We start from the raw sequence: 12,500 nt of genomic DNA, 5'->3' as shown, positions 1-12,500 counted from the left end.
AGAAAAAATACAAAAAAGAATAAAGTATTTCCTCGTGGAAACTTCTACAGGTTGTTATAAATATTGGAATCTAGTGTATAAGCGCTTGTTTACGCATTCACTCCGGAGTGTGTATGTGCGTGCGCGCGCGTGTGTATGTGTGATTCACCATGGCCTTGGATCACGTGTTGGACTCGTGATTGACAGCTATTTCCCTCCCGGAAGAGAACTCAGAGCTCATATATGACCGAGCTATGGGTAATGCTGTGACCTTACACGCACACACACCCTCAACCCCCGGCCAACGAGAGTTGGAGTAACTATTTGCAGCACAGCGATACTGAAATTATTTCAGCCCTGGGCGAGATTCAAACCAGGATCGCCGAAGTGGCAGTCGGGAACGTTACCACTGCGCCACGAGTGTGTGTGTGTGTGTGTGTGTGTGTGTGTGTGTGTGTGTGTGTGTGTGTGTGTGTGTGTGTGTGTGTGTGTGTGTGTGTGTGTGTGTGTGTGTGTTTATCTAACTAGTATACAGGAAATGAGCAACGCTCATGGGTCCTGTCTCTTACTTTCCAGTTGATCTTACTTAGCTTCAAATTCAACTGCTCACCAGCTCTGTGAGGAGCCAGAAGGCACGTAGCTACGGCCCTATGCATTTGGAGTTTGGGGCTAAACGAATGCAAGATCGTCGTGCTGATTACGCCAGTAGTGCAACTTGTGCTATATTCCTGTTCTATTATCCTAATTAGATATTAATTCATGTATTGTTCTAACTTGGGATATATCAGTTTCTAAACTACTCCAGGTAAATATGCAGATACATAAAAAGCTGTATTTCTTCATATTCTTTAGACAAATGCGTATTTACGCTCGTGGAATACCGTCTCCTAGGTTTTCTTGTGTGTCTGCTTGTATTTACGAGTGTGTTTGGTGCCTTGTGTGTTTATGCGTATATACGTGAGTGTTTGTGCATTTTCATGTGTGTATGCAACGGTTGAGTTTGTGTGTGTGTGCGCATGTGTACGTGCGTATGTCTACGTGGCGTTATATCTGTTTAACTGAGGACATCTAAATGTTACCAATGATACATTAGAACTGTTTGAATATATAGTGTCATTTTTACTGCATGGCCTTTTTTTTTTCCTAATAATTACTTTCATTATAAGAAACCATTACATAATTCACCATCCTATTATTCTTTTATTTCTTTATTTTTTTATTTTTTATTTATTTTTTATTTTATATTTAGGCCGACGTTGGAGCGGCACCTGACCAATGGTATCTGAAACCAAAGCAGCAAAACCGCAACGAGTCCCCGGACTCTGAATTCAGGGTATCCTTTGGGTTACCGTACGATCCCACTATGGAAAGAAATATATCAGTAACAACAAAAGATATATTCATATAGTTCCAATCATGGGTCACGGCTGAGTGTCTTCAATAGCACATGTACACATGAACTTATTAGTTCGTGAACACCAGACCCTTCCACGCACATGTTGCAGGATGGGGCACCTTCTACAACAACCCTCTGTATCAAGTAATTGAGCCCTAAAGAGGTTCATCTCACCTACACCCTTGACACTTGTGCGCAAATGTCTTCAGTCAATAATTGCAAACAACAATCGCCTCTTTCACCCTCCTATCAGTTGCCCAGAAACGTTTCCAGACGGAGACACGATAGAAGGGACGGGAGAGGGTGGGTGGGAGTGTGAGGAGGGCACGCCCGACTATCAGTACATAAACTTTGGGGTTTAGTGCCCACTAGAGTACTGTTAAAGGTCGCTAGCGTACGCTCCGGTGGACAATCCAACCCTAGGACACACGCGCGTATAGATTCAGATCCGACCTTCTTGACAAGTATTGTGTCTTTGTTTACTTTCTCTGGTTTAGGCTTTGGTTACTTCCACTGGACTCTTGCTTTTTTTTTTTTTTTTTTTTTTTTTGTACTTAAGTTCTTGTTTTATATCTGAGTTTTTTTTTTTCTTTTGTTCTATTTTTCACTTTTTTGTCTTGATTTTCTGTTTTTTCCTCTGCTATTTTTGTTTTATCTTTCGTGCTGAGCTTTGTTCAGTTTCCCTCTCATCAATCTCTCTCTTATTCTACTTTATTTCTTACATTTCCGTACTTCCTTATTTTTCATTTTCTATCTTTCTCACGTCTCTTCTCGTTCATCGTCATTGCTTCGTCCTTCCCTTCTTCCTCCTGTTCGGCACACACTTCCTCCTCTTCTTCCTCTTTCTTTACTTTATTCTCCTCTTCTGCCTCCTATTCTTTCTTCACCACCTCTTTCTTTACCTCCTCCTACTCCTTCTACGTCCCCTCCTCTCTTTGCTTCGTTTCCCCTTCCAGCTCCAGCTCCGTCCTTTTTTGTTTAAAAGGGTTACAACGAAACACGTACTTACACTACCTGGAGTATGATACTGATTGATAACTCTGTGACCGTGAGATCCGTACACTGGCAACTTCACATACCAAATCCCAACACTGGTGTGGAAACCTTCTTAAGCTATTATAGTCTCCAGTGGACAAAGTCGAGACCAAAACAACGTATGAGGCTGTGGTTGCTTCGTATATAGTATCAGAAAGTCGAACTAAAAACGGCGCACAATTCACATTTGAAAATTGTGAATGGACTAAAACCAACCACTACCCTTCAGCTGTGTGTTGCGTGTATCAGAATCTACACAACCTCCAAATCACGTGATGTGGTTATCTATTTTTTTTTATTCATTCTAAGAATCTATTCACAAATTATGTGGGTAATGATAACTATTATTATTATTACTATTACTATTATTATTATTTTATAGGGACATATTGCATAACTTTTGTGTAAAGGTCAGGCTTAAGAGTACCTCTTCGAAGAGAACATTGCTTGGTAGGGACCCCTGTTTAGTGTGGTGTGTGTGATAGTGTTTTTTGTGTTCTTTGTTTTTATTTTAGTTTTTGTTTTTGTGTTTTTTGTGCTTTTATGTTTTATGTTTCTGCGTTTTTGTGTTTTTGTATTTTTGTGTTTTTGTGTTTTTGTTTTTTGTGTTTTTGCGTTTTAGTGTTTTTGTGTTTTTGTGTTTTTGTGATTTATGTTTTTACGTTTTTGTGTTTTTGTATTTTTGTATTTTTGTGTTTATGTATTTGTGTGTTTCGGTATTTGTGTGTTTTGTGTTTTTGTGTTTTTGTGTTTTTGTGTTTTTGCGTTTTAGTGTTATTGTGTTTTTGTTTCTGTGTTTTTGTGTTTTTGTGTTTTTGTGTCTTTGTGTTTTTGTGTTTTGGTATTTTTGTGTTTTTGTTTTTGTGTTTTTGTGCTTTTGTGTTTTTGTGTTTTTGTGCTTTTATGTTTTTGTGTTTTTGTGTTTTTGTGTTTCTATGTTTTTTTGTGTGTTTGTGTGTTTTTACGTTTTTGTGTATTTTTGTGTATGTGTGTGTATGCATGCCTGGTCAAAAAATAAAACTATTGTTGTGTATTTAATGTTTTCTTTTCCACATTTGATACAAGTACTTTGGAAATCCTCTTGGTAACTTCTGTCAATAACATCTAGAACGTTTTCTTTTCTCCATAAGAGAGTACCGTAAGTCCTGTCGGTGTAGCAAGAATAATCTATGAATATGTATTCATATTAGTTTAGCGTAAAATACTTTTTTTTTTTTTTTTTTTATTTTTTTTTTTGCACGTCTCTTATGCAGTTTTAGAGGTGCAAGAATTTATTAGTTATTAGGATGTGGGAAGTAAGGATTTTAATGTGAAGTGGGTGGCAACGAGGATAAGTCAGACTTGTAGAAATACTTAGACATCATTGAAAGATAAATGGCTCCTGCCGAAATTGTATAAAACTGGAAAGAACGTGAAAATCTTTTGCTCATGTTCACATTGGACCGTATTTCCATGAAAATATAGCCCCTAGTACCGTTAGTCTTCTTTCATTATTATTGGTAATTAGGGTTTTAGTATTGGCCATATTTTCCACTCGATAGGGAAGCTTGTGTTTATTTGGTGTTGGTTTTTCGATGGACCATTTAATTGATGAAGTTTTTTGTTATTAGTTATTAAAGAAGGCGCCTTGATGGATTCGTGGTCCGACGTGCCGATGTATACAAAGTCCAGAAAAGAACAAATTCCCAGATGTACAGTGTACGTTTATCTGATTATAACGTGTCGGCTTTTATAAGCGTGACCTTTGGTCTCAAAGGCATATTTCTGAGAACCAATTTGAAGGAGTTCTTCTTGTTATGGTAGAATAGAGTAAGTATCTACATCTGTATTTCAGAGTCAAATGTAAAGGTTTGGAACTGAGAAAAATAAGTCAAGTTTAACTTGTACATTCTCCTTTAATAAGTTTGAAGATTCTTGGAAAGAGTATTATCTGCCTTACCCTCCTCTTCTTCCTTGTATATGCTGAAAAATAGTAGACTCTATGATAAAATTGTGTATGTTTTCGATTTGTTTTTTCCTGATCTTTGTGTTATCAACTGTTTAAGCACATGCTTTTGTTCTGATTGATGGTCAAGACTGGCCTGGACAAAACTAATTGCCAAACCAGGATTTTTGATATTTTCCAGTTCCTTCTGAACACCTTGCTATAGGACACTGTGGGTAAAGTAATACACACACACGACGCACACACGACACACGACGCGCACACACACACACACCCACACCACTTCACACACACACACACACACACACACACCCACACACACCCACACACACAGCACACACACACACACACATACACATACACACACGCACACGCACGCACGCACGCACGCACGCACAACACCACACACACACACACAACACACACACACCACACACACACATGCCACACACACACACACACCCACACACACACACACACACACATACTCACAACACACACACACACACACACACAACACCACACACACACACACACACTCAAACACACACAACGATCGCCGTACTGAACAGGTTGGTTTTCATTTGTTACCACCGAGGACATCGATTGCGCGTTTATTACCCGAATCGACAATATTACTCCTCACGGCCCCGAAGACAAAACACCTCAGTTGCAATGCAACCTCCTCTTTGTCTCCACCTCCTGACACGCAACCCCATTCCTTTCGCTCAATCCTCTATACGGAGCTTCTTCCTGTGCCGGAACAAGCAACCTTGGAAAACCTCTCCTTTTCATTTACACATTGCAGATTCTCCTCAGCAAACTTCTTTCCTTGTCTTCATCTCTCCAACATGAACCCTCTCTTCAACTCTTCACCTTCAACAACGCAAACCCCTTCCTTTCTTCCACGTCTCCCTGCTACCTCTCCTGGCACATTCATTATTGCAAGCAGTTTATCTCTTACTCTACCCTGTATATATCACCTCTTTCCTAGTCTAATACCTAACAGAACAATCCTAACTTCTTGTACTTCCTTATCACACTTATTTCCCGTCCTCCACTCCACCCTGGGGATCCAAATCACACTCCAACGGAGGTCCCCCCCCCTTGAACTCTGCCGTGACCCACACACCCCACAGGATCCCCACTCTCCCAACTTACCCCCATATGGTATCACATTCCCCTGGGGGTCCACAAACTCCACTGGCCTCTACTCACTCCCACGGTGGCTCTCATGCCCTCCTGTGGACACAGCGACCACCCCCATGCCATCGTCACGAGGGCCCCCGCGTATCCCATCGGACGACCCCGGAGTGCGTAATGAAAGGACGCCGAGAGCGCAATAAATAGGCTGCGAATGGCGGCGACCCCGAAGACCCGAGTCCATTAACGAGTACATAACACGGAATACAACGTGTAAATGGCCCCCGGCCCGCGGCCCTTTTTCGGGAACTCAGGGCCTTCCTGGTAGGGCCCTTTTTTTAGGCGCCCTTATTGTCCTCAATGCTCCTCTCCCATCCCCCTCCCCCACCCATTCCTTCTCCCCCTTACCGCCCCCTCCCAACAAAAATTTTTTGAGGGTGTGGGAAGTGGGGGGGGGCGGAGGGGGGGGGCAGTGATAATGCGGTTGTATCTAGTACGTGTTACAGGATTTGTTGCGAATGGAATTTTAGTTTTTCTATCTTTTGTGCTGTTTTTGATTTTTTTTTTATGTTGCTTGGTATTTTTTTTGTATATTTTGTTTATGATTAATTACCGGTGGTGAGTATATTGGTGTTGGGGTTGGTGGGTGGTGCGAGCGCTACTGATAATGATAATAATGGAGGTGGGTTGTAGGAGAGATAGTAGGAGTTTAATATTTAGACTGGGGGCAATAATGACCGTTGGTAGTGACAGTGATAGTAAAAGTTCTATTAGTGGTGCTAGTGGTATTTGTGGTAGTAGTAAGTAGACAGATATGAAGTAGTGGTCCACGAACCCAATAGTAGCGATAATGGCAATAAATTACTATTGTAATGGAAGAGGTAATGACATACCAAATTTAGTTGTCGAAAATTAACGCTTCAACCCATGGCGGTAAAATTGCTCAAAAGAGGACGATAAAAAGAGAAACATAAGAAAAGAAACAGAAAGAATAATTGAAATTAAAAGTGCTAAAAAAATTATTCAGTCGAGATTGGTCTCAAATAATACAAGAATGCTGCATGGCATTGATCTATTGGGTTGTTACAAAAATGCCTAACTCATTGTATAAACCTTATGCAATCGACAGGCCTTACATAGGATAGCAGGAGATGTGAGGGTAATGGTGATGGTAATGCTGGTAATAGTACAGGGTAATCATGGTGGGAATAGAACTGGTGGTTGAAATGATGGTGGTAACAGTGGTGGTGATAGCGATTGCGGTAGGTTTGGTAGTGGTAGTAGTAGGGATCGTAATTGTAGAATTGGTAAAAGTAGTAGTAGTAGTAGAAGTAGTAGTAGTAGTAGTAAGTAGTAGAAGTAGTAGTAGATATAATAGTAGTAGTAGTAGCAGTAGTAGTAAGTATACTAGTAGTTGTTAGTAGTAGTAGTAGTATTAGTAGTCAGCAGCAGCAGCAGCAGCAGTAGTAGTAGTAAGTAGTAGTAGTAGTATTAGTAGTAGTAGTAAGTAAAGTAGTAGTATAGTAGAAAGTATTAGTTTGTAGTAGTAGTAGTTAGTAGTATTAGTAGGTAGTAGTAGTAGTTAGTAGTAGTAGTAGTAAGTAGTAGGATAGTAGTAGTAATAGTAGGTAGTAGTAGTAGGAGTAATTATAAAAGTAGTAGTAGTAGTAGTAGTAGTAGTAATAGTAGTATAGTAGTATAGCTAATAGTATAGTAGTAGAGTAGTAGTAGTAGTAGTAGAAGTAGTAATAGTAGAAGTAGTAGTAGTAGTATTAGGCATTTTTAAAAATAATCAAATAAATAAAATAGATAAATAAAAGGGTCGTCGACCACAGTCATTGGCGGGAGAGGGGCCAATGAACTGTGTCTGTGGGAGACAGACACTGCTGCATCCAACCACACAGTTCCACGAGGATGGAGGTCTTTTTTTTTATATATATTAGTAGTAGAGTAGTAGAAGTAATAGCAGAAGGATTAGTAGTAGAGTAGTAGTAGTAGTAGTAGTAGTAGTAGTAGTAGTAGTAGTAGTAGTAGTGGTAGTAGGAGTAAGTAGTAGTAGTAGTATAGAAGTAGTAGTAGTAGTATAATAAGTAGTAGTAGTAGTAGGAAAGATCAGCCCTCCTAATGTTCAGAGAGGTACCAAGTCCCCACTGACCACCGCCCATATCAGCACATGTACAAAACCTAAATTTTGATCAGACGGTGGTTGACCATAGGAAGAATGAAAATTAGTATTATGGCATGACATAAAAAACAAATAAATAGATAGAATAAATAAAAGGGCCGTCGCCTACAGTCATTGGCGGGAGAGGGGCCAAAGAACTGTGTCTGTGGGAGACGAGATCCTGCTCACAATCCACCACACGCACAATTCCACGAGGAGGGAGGTCGTGTTAAAAAAAAGAAAAAAAGTAGTATTAGTAGTAGAGGTGGTGGTAGTAGTAGTAGTAGCAGTAGAAGTAGTAGTAGTAGTAGTAGTAGTAGTAGTAGTAGTAGTAGTAGTAGTAGTAGTAGTTGTAGTAGTAGTAGTAGTAGTAGTAGTAGTATTAGTAGTAGTAGTAGTGGAATTAGTAGTGACTGACGAAGTTGTTGGTGGTATTAGGTTACAGTTATTCTTTTCCTTGACTTCATCTTATGTTGTTTGTTAATGTTCTTGTTACTTATTATCATCATGCTCTTTTTTCCCCTTATCGCTCTCTCTTTTTTCCTTCTCCACTTCCTTCCTCCCTTTCCCTTTCCTGACTTCCCTTCCTCCTCTCAGACTTCTAAATCTCCTGCCATCCCTCCCACCACAGCTCCTTACCCCCTTGCCATTCACCTTAACTTGTTTTATTTTGTTTTTGTTTTTGTGCGCTTACGAATCTCATCTTACTTCTTCAAAACTTAGACCTCAACTTGTGTTGTGTGCCGACGCGTTTTATCTTTGCTTGCAGAAAATCTACTTTCCTCGTGGCCATAGTTTTCTTTTTTTTTAATTATTTTTAATTTTTTTTTTATATATTTCCTTTTTGTTTTCCGTCTTCCAACAAAAGTTTACTTGGTGATGTTATTTTTCTCGATATTTTTTTTTTAATCACACAATAAAAAAGATTATTTAATCTGGTGTTTCCTACTACAGTCCTGACCTCTATACCCATACACTCACTAAATGTATTGTCTGTTCTGTTGTAAAATAACTTTGGTCTTACGTCCTCATCTTTATCTTCGTCCGTCACTGACGTCATTGCCATTTCCTTTGCGTCATCACCATCGTCGTCTTCGTGTTGACCTGTCCTGACCTTTTCATCATACTCTTTATCTATTGTCTACTTCTTCTGTAAATACCTTTGGTCTTATGTCTTCATCTATTAATCATTCGTCCATCCACTGTCGTCATCTTTACCATTTATCATGCGTCCTTCACGCATCATCGTCTTGTGTCTTTGTCTTCGTCTCCATCTTCATCATCAACGCTGTTCGTCGCTAACGCTCTTTTATTTTTTTTTTTAATCTTTATAATCCTTAACGACTGATAATAACCGTACTGCTCGAATTACCTAATGTTAAAGATATGAAAACACTACATCTGCTATCCACAATAGCTTCTGCAAAAACATTCAATAGATGCTACTGAGAATGTTCTTTCCACCAGTATTATTGTAATATTTCTAGTACCACTAACATTTTGTGCCACTGCTACTTTCTAGTTTCTCGTTGATGATTATTGATTTCTATTCTCTACCAGTTACAATATAGTAGGACGAAAGTCCTATCCAACTATCTACCCTGCCCTCTCCTACTACCATCACCAGCACCATAGCCGTCTATGATAATGGCTAATTGTTTCTACATCTCTGCCACCACCACTACTACTACAGCTGTAATGCCAGCTACCTTTACCATTGTTTTTTCTTCTACTTCAATTTTCTTATCCAGTGAGCTACCACTTTATCCACTGCAAGCCAATCTTTGTGAAGAACCAACAGTCAAAGTTAAAAAAAAGAAATTAAGAAAAGAGGAGAAAAAAGAAAAGTTTCCCACATGTAGTTAGATTATCTGACACATCGACACTATTTGACACAAATTAGCACTGTCAATTCCTCTCCCTGCAATAAAAAAAAAAAAAATCTATACAAAAAGGATCCCACTTTTCATTCAGGCTGAGCGGATGGATCACATGTATATGTGATAGAATGATTAAATAATAGGAGAATAGCTACGATTGATCACCCGCCTCACATATACTTTCTGCGTCTTTTTTTTTCCAAAGGGGTTGATTCCATATCAAAAGGGATCCCTTTTAAACCACTTCACCAAGGAGGACCTCTTTGCAAATTTCATTCTTGCTGAAGTCACACAATTCTAATCAGGAGTGACCTCATAGGTATTTTCGAAAATTAACTCAGATTGACATACATTCATACATACACTTACCAAGGCTTTTCCCCCCTTACGCCAAGGGATGTAGCCAAAATGGAAAAGGCATAAAAATCATTCCACGCCATTCCATCCCTGAATCCCCTTCCCACACCACCCCACCCCTCTCTTATCTTAGCACCTCCTGGATGACGGGTCCAACCCCTGCACCTTTTCCACTGCCCTGGGACAGAAGCATTGTCGCCATAACACACAGCAACATCCACAGCAAAAGGCGGCTTCATTAAATCGGGCGACCCCCCCTCTCCGTCCCCCCCGCCCAATTCCACCTCATGCATCGACACCATCATCCCATCATACAACCATTCTCCATTCACCCCTGTCTTCTGTCACTCCATCCCTTCCTTCCTCAACAAGACATCCCCCTCATCCCCAAAGCTTCCCTTCACCCCATCCATCCACCCTCATCCTAGGACGTCCCCTCATGTTCACCATATGCCTCCCTTCCATTTCTGCCTTCCCTATAGCTTATTAATAAGTCTTTCTTCCACTTTCATGTCTTTCCATGTGTCCAAACCATCCTAATACTCTTTCATCAACCCTATGGGGGGGGGGGGGGGGGGGGGGGGGGGGGGGGGGGGGGGGGGGGGGGGGGGGGGGGGGGGGGGGGGGGGGGGGGGGGGGGGGGGGGGGGGGGGGGGCCCCAAGCTCCCTTATCCACCCCCGTTCTTCTCCTCACCTGCCACATTTCTCACTCTATCTAGCCTAGTAACCTCCCATCATACTACTCAGAACACCTCTATCTCAAACACATTCAAGCTCCTTCCCTCATCCTCTCATATGATTCCATGTTTCTGCCCCATACAGTGCACGTTGGAAAAATCACTCGCTCAAACAGTCTCCTCTTAGCATCCATTTCCCAAATGTCTATTCCTCATTACACTCTTCATCCCACCAAGGCATTTACTTGCTTCTCTCAAACTACATTCTACCTCCACCCTTCACTCCACCTTTACCTGCCTACAATTGCACCCAAGTATCCTAAACACTATCCACTTCTCGAGTCGCTCTCCCTTAATGCACACATCCAGGTCTACTGCCACTTTCACGTAGCCTCTTGTATATCTCATCACCTTAATTTTTTATACTCACATTGTATCTTACTTAACGCTTTCATTCTATCACCTACTCTCCCAAACACTGTCACCAAACTTCCACAGTCCCTCCTCCGATTCTGCCACAAGGCGCAGTGTCGTCAGCAAACAACAAACTGGCTCCACCTCCCACTTTTCTCCATTTTCTTTAACCATTCTCCAATCCCTGACCCACTACACCTTGCATTTACCTCTCGCACTACACCCCATCCATTGTATAAGTTGAACAGCCAGGGTGACATAACGCATCCTTGACGAAGTCCCACCACCTTTACCTCGAACCACTACTCACCGCTCACCATTTCTAAACCTGACACAAGCACTACTACTCCCGTAAAAACCTCTTGACAGCACCTAGAAGCTTTCCCCCTCCTATCCCATATATCTGCATCAGCCTCACCAAATTGCCTTTCTGTCTACCCTATCGTAAGCCTTTTTTCAGATTCCATAAAAAGCCCAAAAAAACATCTTTCCCCTTTCCTATAAGCTTACTCAACATAATTGTCCTTACCACAAAGATATGATCTACACAACCTCAACCCGTCCTAAATCCACACAGCTCCTCAACCAATTACTCCCTCTGTTCCTCTCCTAAACCTCTCAATACAGGACCCTCGGCATAAGCCTTCCCCCACTAAAAAAAAAAAAAAAAAACACTTTAAGCAAGCTAATCCCTCTGAAACTACTACCATTCACACTTGTCCCCTTTTTTCCCCTTGTAAAGTGGAACTATACAGGCACTCCTCCAGTCCTCCAGCACTCCTACCATCTCTCCAGCAAACGCCATTAAATAACCTCACCAGCCAGTCCACCATCACTGTCACCCACCTTTCATTTTAGGACATTCTGCATGGCATCCATTCAGACCAGGTGCCTTACCTGCTTTCATCATCTTAACAACTGCCTTCACTTCCATCCTTCCTTAATTTCCTCCCTCTATTATTCCCTCACTCAATCACTCTTATTTTCTTAGCATTTCCCACTGCCACCTATCTTTTCCTTCCCTAGTCCTCCCTTCACATTTAAGCAACTCCCTAAAATATCTATTCTGCCCATCCATCCCCTTACTGCCTTCTATTCGGGGGAAGATTAACAACTCTCCATCTGCAACCTTTAACCTTTTTCTATCTCATACTTTATTCGCCAACCTCTTCCTCTCTAAATTTCTTTCCAAAACATCTTTTTATTACTTTCAAAATTTTCCTGTCATACCATACTGTAACCCCAACTTTCACATCTGCTCTCCTCTTTTCCTCCTTTACCATATGCTTTACTTCTCTTATCTTTTCTTAGTAACTCAGTGAAAGCTCGCTTCTTCTCTTCTACAACCCATCATTGTTTCCTCATCCCACCATTCACTACCCCTTCCTTTCGATTTCCTTCCTGTCCTTCCCCCCCCCTTGCTCCACACACCATCCTTGCACACTTTGATGACTTCCTCCTTGAACCATCCCCAATCGCTCCTCCACCATCTAGCTCTACTCTATCCTTC

The 12,500-nt window shown here is 41.1% G+C and overlaps 1 protein-coding gene across 1 annotated transcript in view; it reads right to left on the bottom strand.

Moving 5' to 3' along the window:
* LOC143039933 (cell adhesion molecule 2-like) overlaps nt 1-12,500 on the bottom strand; it is a 298,444-nt gene that overhangs the window by 68,903 nt on the left and 217,041 nt on the right. The gene's annotated exons all lie outside the window — the stretch shown is intronic.

Source organism: Oratosquilla oratoria, chromosome 27 (assembly GCF_046742065.1).
Source record: "Oratosquilla oratoria isolate Oo_2021 chromosome 27, ASM4674206v1, whole genome shotgun sequence".
Lineage (NCBI taxonomy): Eukaryota > Metazoa > Arthropoda > Malacostraca > Stomatopoda > Squillidae > Oratosquilla > Oratosquilla oratoria.
The sequence above is the reverse complement of the archived record's forward strand: the minus strand, read 5'-3'. Positions and strand labels throughout refer to the sequence as shown.